The sequence below is a fragment of the Borostomias antarcticus genome (assembly GCF_949987555.1).
Source record: "Borostomias antarcticus genome assembly, chromosome: 10".
Classification (NCBI taxonomy): domain Eukaryota; kingdom Metazoa; phylum Chordata; class Actinopteri; order Stomiiformes; family Stomiidae; genus Borostomias; species Borostomias antarcticus.
Genome location: NC_140243.1, coordinates 19,804,400 through 19,818,540, shown reverse-complemented (window position 1 = coordinate 19,818,540; position 14,141 = coordinate 19,804,400).

Genomic DNA, 14,141 nt, shown 5'->3' with positions numbered 1-14,141 from the left:
ACACCGTGTTTAATTGCGGATTAGCGGGGACCCAACGGAGCCGGGGAAGGGAATACAACAACAAGGAGACGTTCTTTATTAGCAGGGGGAGACCGCGCTAGATCAGAAGACCACAGACGGTAGACTGGCGGAGAGAGGTTAGACCGAAAGCATCGCTCGAATGGTTGTGCCGTGGATCCCGCGACTATGCGACGACACTGCTGGGTGATAGTGCTAGCGGGGATGATGTCGTTCTTCAACCCAGAGAGAGCCCTTGGAGCCCCGCAGAGAGAAGGTGAGTGGTGTCGGTTGGGTGTAATTATACCAGTGATGCTTGAGAAAGGAGAGGGGACGGTGGGAGGGGGGTGTATGGAGCGTTATGAATACATGGGGAAATATGTGGCTACACGGCCGAATCTCCCTGGCACATCTTAATAATACAACATTATTTAATCTTTCTTTGCAGACATGATCGCGGTATAGCTATGGTGGAGGTCAATGTAAACAAGGCCACAATATTCATATTTTATTGGGAAATCTAATAACCTCTCTGATCGGCCCGTTTTGCTAGTTGTTATGACACATCAGTGTCAGGAAACAGGAAAACTGCAGAAATAATAGCCTCCTAGGCTACTAGACAGATTATCTTTCTACTGTAGCCTATTAATATTTATTGGCCTTTATTACCTGTATTAGGCAGCACGCGGACTGAATACAATTCGAATCCATAGCACTGTAAATTTAGTTATTATATTTCAGGATTGCATTATTTGGCACTGCAGAGTGTTGTGGGTACTGTTCAGGCATTGTGTTGTGTGTATTGTTTTGATAAGAGCTGCTGGCACTGGAGCTGTTGGCACTGGGGCTGGTGGAGTAGGCCCCTGCTATGTCCCCATTTATATGCAGTGTCTGTCTGGACATCTGTCTAGGGATAGATGAAAGAATAGAATTGCCCAGGATTTGTGCATCTATATGAAGCCTACAGCTCTACAGGATGGCATGCATATTTTGATATTAGCTATAGCCTACATACAGAGTGGCTATCTTAGCTTCCCTTTTCATTGATATTTTCCATTTGATTTTTATATCCAATGCATAACATAACACTAGCCTATAAGACAATGGCATTGTAAATATCAGTTATTCATATATTGTGTCTATTCAGAATTAATTTTTTAGCACCTAGAATCTCGAATTGACGCCTACCTAATGTATTTGGCCGTCTGTATTGTGGTTCAGGATACATTGGGCCCACATTGTTATAGTGGATCTCTCACACACCCTCAATTACTTTCGTTGAGGTCATTTGGCCAGTGACCAATCTATCAATGACCTGAAATGCCCGTTTAAAATTAGAATCTCAGTGTAGGCTACAGGCCACATGGGACGTCTTTATCAGATCTGCCGGGTTGGAGGCGGCAGGCCTCTGCCGGGATTGTTAATCACGTGTAGGCTTACTGTACATATTGATCTAGTAAGAAACCAAATCCATACAAGTGTTTTGTTTAGACTGTTTGTGGGATGGAGATATATAGTAGACAGGCTAATGAAAAGGATAGGGAAACCAGACTGTGTTTAATAAATAATTGCTTTTAGGCTAATAATATTAAATCAATATCTAAGTATTGATTTATACTTTGTGGTATGCTACTGTATGGTGGTAGTGATATGGAGGTTAAGAGAGGGAGATACTCATTAAGTAACATGGCTTCTGAAAAGGTTGATTTGTAATTGGTTGTTACAGGCCTGTTAGTATCAAACCATGTTTACATTTTTGGAACGGTCTTGAACCTTTTGATGAGTAACAAGTACCCTCGATGGTGGTGGATGGTGATAGATGTAATTCTCATTCATTTGCATAAGGCCGCAGTGCATGAGCTCTGGTTTGAGTATCTACAGGTGTAAAGAAAGGCTCAGACGCAGACGTATTATGAAGGGTTTTTAACCACGCTGCCTTACCCCCTTCTCTTTTTCACAGATGGTTCGCTCCTCACAATCGGCCGAGTTGAGGTACAAATATTACAGAACGCCCCAAACCCCTCCCTCTCACCTATGTAGTCAACCTCCCTGGTTTGAGTGGTTCTTTTCCGATTTTCCAACCCTTCCCAGTTAGAGCTCTCACCTTTTAACGACAACTCCAACCCCTCTCCCTGCTTTTCAACTGTGTTTCTTGAAAAGAATGCCATCTTTGATATTTTCCCCTTCCTCCTGCTCCTTTCTAACCGGAATGGTAGGCTTTCCCGATTTTAACTTTAATTCAGACTTCTCCTTTCTGTTATTGATTCAGACAATGGTTTCCTATAAACTTGATTTTCTTTTCCCGCTTCTCCCAAACTCCCAATGCAAGTTGCTCATTGGGGCCCTCTGCTGTGTTCCAAACCTTCCTCAGTGACAATTTCTCAGTGGTGTCCTCCTTAATCAACCCCTCAGTATGTAACTATGACCTTTGACCTGCCAGTTTAATAACGTCTCTCTTTCCCCACTCACTCGCTCATCCACTGACCCACACTCAAACGTCTCAACAGTGTGTGCCCCTTCGGAAGCGCTGATTGGCTGAATGACAACATGGATTCTTTCCTCTTCTCTTCTTCTCTATCTTCCTCACAGTCGTCCAACCCAGGGCTGCAAACCTCTCTCCTCCGCCCTACGTGGTCATCCTCATTTCCTGCTCGGGGCTCGTTTCCTTTGTTCTCCTGCTGCTCACCTGCCTGTGCTGTAAGAGAGGAGGAGTGGGATTCAATGTAAGTCTCCATCATGTAAGCGACTTATTCACAAGCCTTGTCTATTTTCTGTTTTCGTCACACTTGTCTGCATGTCTGTCGACTGTTTCGGTTATAGACCGAGTCCTGAATCTGCGTGAATCTGTATTTTATGTGTGTTAATTAATGGCTAAGTCGTTGTTCTGTTACCCATCCAATCAGGAGTTTGACAATGCCGAGGGGGAGGAGGGTTCGGGGGGGTCCAGCCCGGTCCAGGAAGACAGCCTGTCCTCTTGCCCCTCCCTCCCGGAGGTCTACACCTTGCCTCTCAGGGACAGGCCCAGCTGTGTTGCCCTGCAGGACGCCTCAGGTACGCCCCCCCATGCCCCCCAAGGCATGTAACCTCAGCTGAACCTCTCTTTGAACCTGGACATGATTGCTCTCTGTGGATGCAGATAAGGGTTGTATTAAAAAAAAAGTCGCACAGTTAATGGCTGCAAACCTGATTAAAATAAAAATTATTTTCTCCACTTTCATCTCATCTCTGCCTTTAAAGACACAAAGGGACAGTGCTTCCGCAGGCATGCTCTGAACTACCTTCAGGAGATAGGAAATGGCTGGTTCGGAAAGGTGAGATAATATCCTTTTACGCCAATCACCCTCAGTTGTCAGTGTCATAATGGTGGTTTCAGAATTCGGAGTCTCTGAATATCTCTGAGTATATATAGTAACTCTTCCCCCAAGGCACATAATTCCCCACTATATATCTAAAGACGGCTCCCTACAGGTTTGCATGAGTCATAACTTAAAACGGCACTATTTCTGATCTCTCTCTCTCTCTCTCTCTGCATCTCTCCACCCCTCCGCTGACCTCTGTTCTCTGCCCTCCCCCTCCTCCTCCTCCTCCTCCTCCTCCACCTCCTCCTCCTCCTCCTCCTCCTCCTCCTCCTCCTCCTCCTCCTCCTCCTCCTCCTCCACCTCCTCCTCCTCCTCTGTCCCAGGTGATCCTGGCGGAGGTGCTGTGTGACTGCAGCTCCTCCCAGGCCGTGGTGAAGGAGCTACGCGTCAGCGCAAGCCCCCTGGAGCAGAGGAAGTTCTTGGCCGAATCTGAACCGTACAGGTCAGAGAAACTGCCACGACCAGCGGACATTTTGTGTCTTTCAATTCCATCAAGCATATTTAAATTGTTGTAATTTACTGTAGAGGGCGATTCTGATAATCGGTGAATTCTGGACTGACCTATTTATCAGACTCAAAGTAGATTAGAACTAGGCCTCCCACTACTGTAAACTTTCCTGTATCTCTCTGATTTTCCTCAAAGACATACATTTATCCTCCTCTCTCCCCTCACCAGCTTCTCTCTCTGCCTCTGTCTCTCTCTCACCCCCTGACAAGTAAACAGAAACAAACATATACGGCTGTATGTTGTCGTCTTTATTTATCTCACTCCTGACTGTTACCTCTGCAGCACTTCCTGTCTGTTTCATAAAGCCTCTCTCTCTCTCTCTCTCTCTCTCTCTCTCTCTCTCTCTCGCTATCTGTCTGTCTCTCTCCCTCTTTCGGCCTGTTGTTGTCTCCAGGAGCCTCCAACACCCCAACATTCTCCAGTGTTTGGGCCAGTGCAGTGAGAGCATCCCCTACCTCCTAGTCATGGAGTTCTGCCAGCTGGTGAGCAGGAAACCGGGGCCATGTTACCAACTACTATTATGGGATAGAGTGGAGGGGTACATGTGGTAGAGGCAGAGGACATGTTAGAGAATGTTTGGTTACAACTAATCCTATCCTTGCCTTTTTCATCATATGTATTAGCGTTGTGAGACCATCTGGATCTCGCAAGCTCACATTCTGTTTCTCTCGCAAATTAGCCTGGATACTCTCCATAGACATCCATTTGTGCCAGATCGGAAAACGATCTAGCCAATCAGCGTTCTAAGAGGAAATACAAACAGCTATGCTGGGCGGGTTTAGGTGTGACGATAGCGGGGAGCAGTTGAAGATAGTGCGTGATAGACAGATGGTTCATCCAATCACCTGCCAAGTATTTTTGAAAGTGCCTTCCCTTTTCCAAACAGTTTCCAATGGATAGTTCCTAGATGGTTATGCAAAGCAAACCATCTGGCGCGTCAGGTTATGTATCTATTTGCAACATTCTAACATTTAGGCCTGATTCATAGTCAACGTAAACAACGCAAGCTACGTTGTGAACGCAAGCTCCAACATGACTCGAGAGCTTGCGTTCTCGAGAGCTTGCGTTTTGTTTTGTGGAAACGCAAGGAATTGCACTATTGCTTGCGTCAAGTGACAAATTTCGGCATGACACATGCAAGGACGCAACGAGATCTTGCGTGGCCTTGCGAAGCTTGCGTTGCTTGCGCTTATGTAGTTTGCGTCGACTATGAATCCGGCCTTAGCTGTGCATTTTGATGCTGTACAGGTAGTTTCAATCTGGAATCCTTAGCTCTGTTTTCATCCCTTGTGTCCTAATCAGAGATTGATTGAGACCAGAGAAACCAATAACAGCCGATCAATAACGCAAACAGATCAATTTCTCGCCAGGGAGGGAGAGGCAGAACAACAACAATATTGAGGCTGTCACAAGTGATTCTCCTCAGTCATGGAAATACACTTTCCCTTATCGCTTTAATATGTCTCGTTCTTGTGCCCTTCTACAAATATAACCGTCTAATAGAGAGACCGCCAGCTCATTACCAGTCCCTCCCCCCTGACCTTTGAGGACATGTTTGAGGAGAAAAACACTTAATAGTGGGCATTTTATGACAGAAATGTATACGTGACAATAGTTGTCACTTCAGAAATGTTTGTTTTTGTTTGTTTGTTTGTTTGTTTTTCTTGTTGGTAATTTCTGATAGTACACAACTTCACAGGAGACCCAAGTCGTTCAGCCTTTACGGGTATTTATTACGGTAACACACTCAATACAGCTTCACAATGTTCTGATATCCAGCCCCCAGCCCAACTGGCTCACCACCTTTTATATGCAGATCTTCAAACTCAGTGTGTGCGTTACATATGGCCAGGGACGTGCACAGATAGACACGAGGTGGTGCTAGAGCACCTGCCCTTTGCCCTCTGGACAAGGCAAGTGCCCTTTTGAAAGTTACTTTTTTTTATTTTTTTTTTACAGTGTAGGCCTACTGTATGTGGCCCATGGTGACATCGATCAATTCTCGATTAAAAGCGTGTAATAATAATGCCCCAAAATGCGTTGTAATTTTGCCTGCCCCCCCCGCACACACAAACGTGCCCACGGCACACCGGTGCCCCTCCCCTCCCTCTCTTCCTTTGTCAATGGTAAACGCGAAAAGCAGACACAAACGGGGGCGCTTCACTGCACACAGCACACATCTCCTCCACTGCCCTTTCCCCATCCAGAGTGCCCGAGTGATGACAGCTAACCAGCCAGGTAACACATAAATGAAATGACTGTATTGTTTGCCCCCTAAGCCTCAGTTGCCAAACTATAACTTGCATTTATTTGTCTCTGTTGTGAAGTAGCCTAAGTCTCATACAGCGGCAAACAGCTGAGCCTAAATTAGCAAACTGCACCTGCTTAACAAGCTAGACGCTAGTCATAATCAATTAATGGATTTAACGTAATGATGACCACCACACGACGAATGTCGGTAGAATTTGTTGTTGGTATGGCTAATGGTTTTCTTGTAACTTACGTGAGTAGATATGAATCTTGTTATTGAGAGATACTGTGAAATGGGACATTTCCAGTCTAGAGCGCTCTGACCTGCACAACTCACTAGGGAACTCGCTGAGCTCGCTGTTCTCTTCCTGTTGTTCTCCTCAGCCGAGCCAACTTGACCTTACGGCCAAACAACCCTCTAAACACTGCTAGTTTCCACAACATTCTTCAATGCTATTTGTTTTTGCTTATTTCAAGTTCAAAGAGATAAATTCCATTTTTAGGATACCTTCTTCCTGTGTTTGTGTTTCCAGGGAGACCTAAAGAGGTACCTGAGGGCCCAGCGGAAGTCGGATGGCATGACCCCTGACCTGTTGACCCGGGACCTGCTGACCCTGCAGCGCATGGCCTTCGAGATCACCTCTGGCCTGCTTCACCTCCACGACAACAACTACATCCATAGGTATGTCCCTGACTAGGACACAGGCAGGCGCCATTTTAGACCTGCAACCTGCCATCTTAAAGATGCAGTCACGTTGTTTTAGTTGATGTTATTTAGATTAAACACACATTCTACACAGAAATCAGAAATGTGGAAATCGCAGAAAGTTGTTCTATCGTATTTTGTCACGGTATTTCCAATATATAGGAAACAACTACACTGATGCCGACTTTAAAAAGGCCTACACACAGAATTTAAGCAATTAATCCAAATAATATCAACTGAAACAAGTGTGACTGTGTGTGTTACATTTGTGACTGTGCCCCGTTAAGACAGGGAATATTAATTCAGTGATTAAAACATGAGATGCAGGATACTGTAACCCAGATAGCAAGCAGATCTGGGCCATATACAGGCCAGATCTTGCCCTTGTGGCTTAGTTCCGGCCCATATATGGCCCAGAATCATTACACATCCGCTTGCTATCTGGGAAGTGATTTATGGATAATAACAGTGTCTGGAAGGTGACTCTGTCTCCTGCTTCCTAGCGATCTGGCTCTGAGGAACTGCCTTCTTACATCTGATCTCACTGTTAGGATAGGAGACTACGGCCTGTCGCACAACCACTACAAGGTACATTATTACAAGTGTTTGTTTTGGTTTTTGTTTGTGTTATCATATGTTGCTTGTGTGTGTAACTTAGAGTTCAGTGCTTTGTTACCAAATTGGTGTGTCACTAAATCCTCTCACACTGTGTGTGTGTATGTGTGTGTTTGTGCTTGTGTAGGATGACTATTACTTAACCCCAGACAAGCTGTGGATCCCTCTTCGCTGGATCGCTCCAGAGCTGCTGGAGGAGTACAGAGGGTCTCTGATCGTCACTGACCAGACCAAGACCAGCAATGTGTGGTAAGCAGCAACACAACAAACCAGAAAGACCAGGATGTTTGTGTGGATCGTAATACTGCATCACGCATGTTGTGATGAATAAATACTGAAATAATCGTATTACTGACCGTCTCTCCTTCTCTGTCTCTCTCTCGTACTGCGCCTCTCTCTTCTCTCTCAGGTCTCTCGGAGTGGTGATCTGGGAGCTGTTTGAGTTTGGCTCTCAGCCCCACCGACACCTGAGTGACGAGGAGGTGTTGACCTTCGTCATCAGAGAGCGGCAGATCACCCTGGCCCAGCCCAGACTCAAACTGTCCCACTCGGACTACTGGTCAGTGCTAAATCTCTCCCACTGTATCCGATGATACTTATTAACTTACTTACTAATATGCAGATACAGCTGAACAGGGGCGTTCCACAAAATTCTGGGCCCTATACATTAACTCTCTCTGTGGGCCCCTTTCCTCTTGTGATCCATAACTCATGCATCTTTTGATAAAGAACACTTATTCTTAAATATCAGCCAACAACTGTACACAAATATACAAAATAAAAGGGGAAAAATAGTGAATGGTGAGAAAAAAAAGTGTGTGTGTGGGGGGGGGGGTGCTTGTGACAGAGTGGAAGATCTCACTCCAAACAAATTCCAGGATTTTCAAGGGCCCTCTCCCTACTGGGGCCCTGTGTAGTCAGTTCCTCTTTCCCCCCCTCTGTGACGCCCATGCATCTGAACGACCTACATGACGATAATGGCGCGTCTTCTTTTCTCTCCTTCTCTCCCTGTTCTTCTCTTTCTATCTCCCTCTCTCCCTCCCTCTCCCCAGGTATGAGATCATGCAGTCCTGCTGGCTCCCTCCGTCCCAACGCCCCTCGGTCGCACAGGTGTTCCTCCTCCTCTCCTCCCTCCTGGCCGCTGACAGGGCGATGACCAGGAGGAGCGCGGGCGAGGAGGAGGACGACGAGGATGAGGAGTATGAGGAGGGGAGAGGAAGGAGAGGGGAGAGCGACGAGTCGTTCGAGAGGCGATGGGACTCTCTCCGCCCGCCGGCTTTCCAGGCCGCGGCCAGCGAACGCCAGCGGGAGAGGGAGTACGGGAGGGACGACAGGTCCTACCCCCTGCTGGACCCCGTGGGGAACTGCATCACCCCGTCTTCGTCCGAACTCGACGACATCCTGACCGTGACCGAAACCAGCAAGGGGCTGAACTTCGAGTACTTCTGGGAGAAGGCCCATGGGAGGCGGGGCTACAAACCTCTCCCGCCTCCCCAGCCAATCCCGACGGCTAACCCCTCGCACAGGCAGTCGCTGGACACGCCCACTGTGGTCCCGGTGATCAGCGCTCGTAGCCCCTCCCTCGCCAGCGAGTACTACATACGGTTAGAGGAGCACACGCCGCAGGAGAAGTCCCCGACGCTGAAAGGGAAAGAGCCGTCGTCCTGCCGCTCGGACCCCATGTGTCCCGGAGACCTGGAACTGGTGGAGATCCGCAGCGGAATGCTGGGAAAGGATCGCGTTCCGTTCGGTTCCGAGGGCGGGTACGGAGGATGGGCCGGCGAATGCATCCAGACGGTCCGGTCCAGCGAGGTCCAGATACAGGTGCCCAACACGGGCATGGCAGAGTTCAAAGACACTTCCAGTAGGGTGACCGACTTTTCGGTAGTGGACTTGGGGGACGACGACGATGATGATGATGAGGAGAGGGATGGAGGAGGAGGAGGAGGAGAGAGAGGGTCATTCACTGGATCAAAAGCCCCGGTCCTCCCTCCAAAACCCCGCTCCATGTCCATGTCATCGGGCAATCACCTGCACTCCCGCCCCCTCCCTGCCCCCCCCCTGGGGTACCACCACCGAGGGCTGAGCCTGGGCCACTACCCTACCTCCATTGGGGGCAAGGTGGAGACAGACCCCCATCACCTGAGCAGTTGCCCCCCCTCCAGCTACGACCACCTGGGGTTCCACCGCCACCGTCAGACCCTGCCCCCCTCCCCGTCCCTCTCCCCCTCCCTGCCCCCCTCCAGCCACCCCATATACCCCCCTCCCCAGATGTGCCCGCCCCCTCTCCCCCCCCACTACAAGCCTCAGAGAGCTCCCTACCCCAGCTACAACACAGCGGACAGCTACTGCAGGTACAGCAAGCCCCAGGCGCACCCCCAGAGGGACGCGGCGTCCGGCGAAGACTACTCCGACCAGCGGGGAGGGGCGAGGCGCGCGGCCTCCCTGCACAGCAGGGCCAAGGACGGCCCCCGCCCTCGGCCCAAAGACTTCGACTCGCCCGTGCGCCGCGTCAACGTGCTACGACCCGTTTACACCAACATACGCCGGCCGCCGTCTGCCGTCCCCGGCGCGGAGAGGCACTCCTCCTCCTCCAGCCCCACCTACTCGGACGAGGACGAGGATGACTCCCCCTTCGCGTCCCCCGAGAAAGTCGGCGTTGGGGGAGGAGGAGGAGGAGGCCCCGGCCCCTCGGAGGACGCGGACCCAGCCGTCGCCGAACTCTTCTCCCGGGGTATGAAGAGGACCCAGTCGCGCCTCGCCACCATCCTGCCCGCCATCTGGAGGGAGGACGCGGAACAGCGGGCGGACCGTGCGTCCGCCGCCACCGCCGCCACGAAGTCCCCCATGCACCTGTTCCTGACGGAGGTCTCCAGCGTCGCGGAGTCGGCCGATGCCAAGGAGGAGGAGGAGGAGGAGGAGGAGGAGGAGGAGGAGGAGGAGGAGGAGGAGGGGAGGACCATGTCGTGGGTGGGGGAGGAGGAGAAGGAGAGGTCGGACAAGAGAGATGACGGGAGGTCCAGAAACTTCCTCCAGCCCCTGAGAGGGATGCGCCGGTCCCGGTCCCTGGTCACCGAGCTGGGCTCCGCGGGTCAGTCCTGGGCCTCCGGCAGACACAGCCCCGGGAGGGAGGAGGAGACGACAGCCACCAAAGGGTCTTTCCAGAGGGATCTCTTCCTCACTGAGATCGACACGGGGAGGAGTGACACCAGCGCTCAGGGAGATCCAGAGAGAGACCCGGTGAGGTACCTCCACCCTCCGGGCTCCAGGCCTCGCCCCTATGTCTGCACCCCGGGCCTCCCCTCCTACGCCGAGGCAGAGGAGGCATACTCCAAGGGGATGAGGAGATCCAGGTCCCTCCTCTCTGAGATCACCATCGGGAGGCATGAGTCGGGACCAGGCGAGCCAGAGTCCCAGAAGGGAGAGATGACCAGAGAGGAGTTCCTGAAAGAGATCCAATCAGCCGAGACCTTTCTGACAGAGATCATATCCAGGCAGAATGTATCCGCTGGCAGCAGACAGGGCGAGGACTCCCCTCACTCCCCCACTCCGATGTCTCCCGAATACGAGTCCATTTGCATAGACCCTGGGTCCACCCAGACCATCCGCTTCCAGTCCGAGAGCTCCATAAGAGCGTCGAATAGAGGCAAGGACGACACGCAAACGGAGGCCATTTACGCGCAAGTGACCAAGCGTGCAAAGAAAAGCGAGATCAAAGTCACCCTCCGGCCCGAGATCCCAGTCCTGCATATAGGGTCCGGCATGCAGGCTGCTCAACAAGAGGGGCGACGCTCCACCGAGTCCCCGTCTGTGGGGTCAGAGGTCAAGGACCGCTCCAGCTCACTCACCAGTCCCCCAGCTGACCCCGGAGACGATGTGCCCTCAGAGGCCGCGCCCGAAAACGGTGGACTACTCAACCGAACTGCCCCCTGCACCCCAGCAGAAGAGGACTCGGACTGTCCAGCTTTGCCTGCCAGAGAGGGACTAGCACCCAGAGAGCTCTCCGGACAACCGCAGAGTCAGCCTCGGCAAAATGTCACCGAGGAGACTGAGAGTGCACTTTGTGATAGCAAATCACCCATTTGTGCAGACGAGACGGAGAGTAAGGTGCAGGTTACAGCCGTAAAGAGGAACTGTGAGATAATAGAAGGTAATGGCGTGGTTAGGGCTACAGAGACGGCAGATGAAATGCAAAAGGACGCCGGCGACATTTCCGATGAATCAGGAAAAGAGACGTTAGAAATAGTTCCGCCGTACAACCCAAACATCGAAAGCGATTTCGAGATCAGCAGAGAGGATTCTCAGCGAGACGATGACGGTAATCAGTGTGAACCGGATCACGCTGACCCCCGAGGCTCGGCGGCGCCTGTCAGGGCCGCCGCCACCCCAACGACCCCAGACTGGGACCCGCCCTCGGACTTCTCTCTGGCCGCGGGCACCCCCAGCGACTCGGTCCTGTCACCTCTGACCTCCAGCTCAGCCGAGTGCCTCACACCAAGCGACTCGTGGGTGGGAGGAGGAGGAGAAGGAGGGGGGGGCGTAGGAGGAGGGTGGAGGGCGCTGGGGAACGAAACCCCCCATCGAGACTCCGCCTACTTCTCTGACAGCGACTGGGAGGGGGAGGGGCTTGGTAGGAGAGCCAATGACGGGCTGAGCTCCTCCCGGCCCGGCAGCGGACGAGGGGGAGACAGGGGGGGCCCGCTGACGGGGATCGAGGAGAAGATGGAGGTGGAGGAGGATGGAGAGGCGGGGGATAAGAGCCCATTTAAGGAGAGACAGATGATCTCCGATAACGACTTGGGGACTGACGTATATATCTCTCACATTGGCGACAATGGACTCGGCGAAGAAAAACGTATGACGTGGCTAAAATCAGAACAGAGAGAAGATTCTGGAATATTCCAGAACGAGAACAGCGAGTCAACAGGAAAGGGGCTGGTGAAGCCAGGTTTACTGTCTGACGATCCCCAGGCCAAGGGGAGTGTTGAGTTTATTGCTAAGCTGTTTTCCAATTTAGATGATGAGCCACTGAAAGGGTTTCCATACAGTGATGGGGACCAGATGGGCAACCATTACACAGACAGCGTTGTTTCCCATGTGCAGTCGAAGGATCTGAAATATGAAGATACAGCAGACAAAGACCTGACGCCATGTCCTAACAACATCTCGGAGGCAGCTGGTGTGAAATCAATACCTGGCATTCCTCCAAGCGATTACACATCAGGTCTTAAGGATGGGGAATTATTTGGTCCCGTACAAGCTGACAAAGATCTTCCACCACTGACTTCCCAACACTCTGCCAATGACAGTATGGAGCCGGTGACGTCATCTCACTACGACCATGACAGCGGAGAATCCAGGCTGTCTAGGTTCTACGGTATTCAAACCAGCGACTCCAAGCTCAACGACAGCATCCCAACAGTTGTTGAACCCGACAAAGTAGGGAAGGGCCCGGATGATGGTGAGAGCGCTCTGTCCTGTTCTTTCTGGGATGATGGCGGGGACGAGGGGTCGGCGAGACTCGAGGAGATGGAGGGCCTAGAGGTCCAAAATGCCGATGCCAACGAGCTGGGCTTGAGGAACCTGCATTATTCTGAGGAGAGCGAAGAGGAGAGGACGAAGGCTAAGCTGGAGACGGAAAAACAGTTAGCTGCCGGGGAGCTGTGTAACGCCATTAAGGACAAGTCTCCCCAGAGAGTAGTGGCAGGGGAAGGCCAGAGTGGGCCTCTGAGCAGGGAGGACTCTGCCGAGGCTGCTTCTGACAGGGAGGACCTGGAGCTGAAAGCCAAGGAGCTCTGGAACACCCTGGAGGAGGAGGAGAGGAGGGAGGGAGGAGCGGTGAGGGGCGAGTTTGACTGCCATCGCTTCCAGCAGGGAGACCTGCACCTGTGGCCTGCCGAAAACGACCAGTGGGCCTCGCCGGAGAACAGGAACCCCGAAGCAGAGCTCGGACTGGAGTTCTTCTCGGGGTTCAGGAAGAAGGACTGGGAAGACGGAGAGAGGCTGGTGGTGGGTCGGGAGTTTTGGGAGGCCGAGGAGAACGATGAGCTAGCAGGAAGTGAACTGCATCCCATCATCCTCCAGAGCTGCGAGTACGTGTGTAACGATGAGACACAGGGAGAGGCCGAGGGGGAGGAGCAACAGACTCCCCCCACCCCGGATTCAGGAAGTACTGCCGTCCAACAGGTTAGCCTGTTAGCAGAGATTCGACAAGAGGAGAACGTTGAGAATCCAGAAGAAGCGGAGGTTCTTGAAGGGGATCGTGAAGGGGATCGTGAAGGGGATCGCTTGGAGGCTGAGGTGGAGAATGTAGAAATCCCGGAGAAAGAGACTTTAGCTCGAGGAAATCAGTGTTTCTCTTCACTCGCAGGAACAGACAGAGACAGTCAAGGTCAAGATGTCTTCACTGAGGACGAGGAGAACCAGAACTTCAACCGATGGCCTCAGAATCACGTCATTGAGCCCCAAGTCGAGGAACAACACGTGGAAATAGAGAACCATTTCACTCACCCGTTAGAGAATATAGACTCAAATATATCTGTTTATATTGCTGAAGCACCCTCTATAGAGTTGTCAGAACTGGAGGACTTGGGCCCGGGTATGCACACTGAAGAAGCCGAATATAGCCACCAACCTGTCGGGCTGGAGAGAGAACAGATAATAGGCCTTGTAAATGCAGGGGAGGCTTCAAGGGACATATCACTTC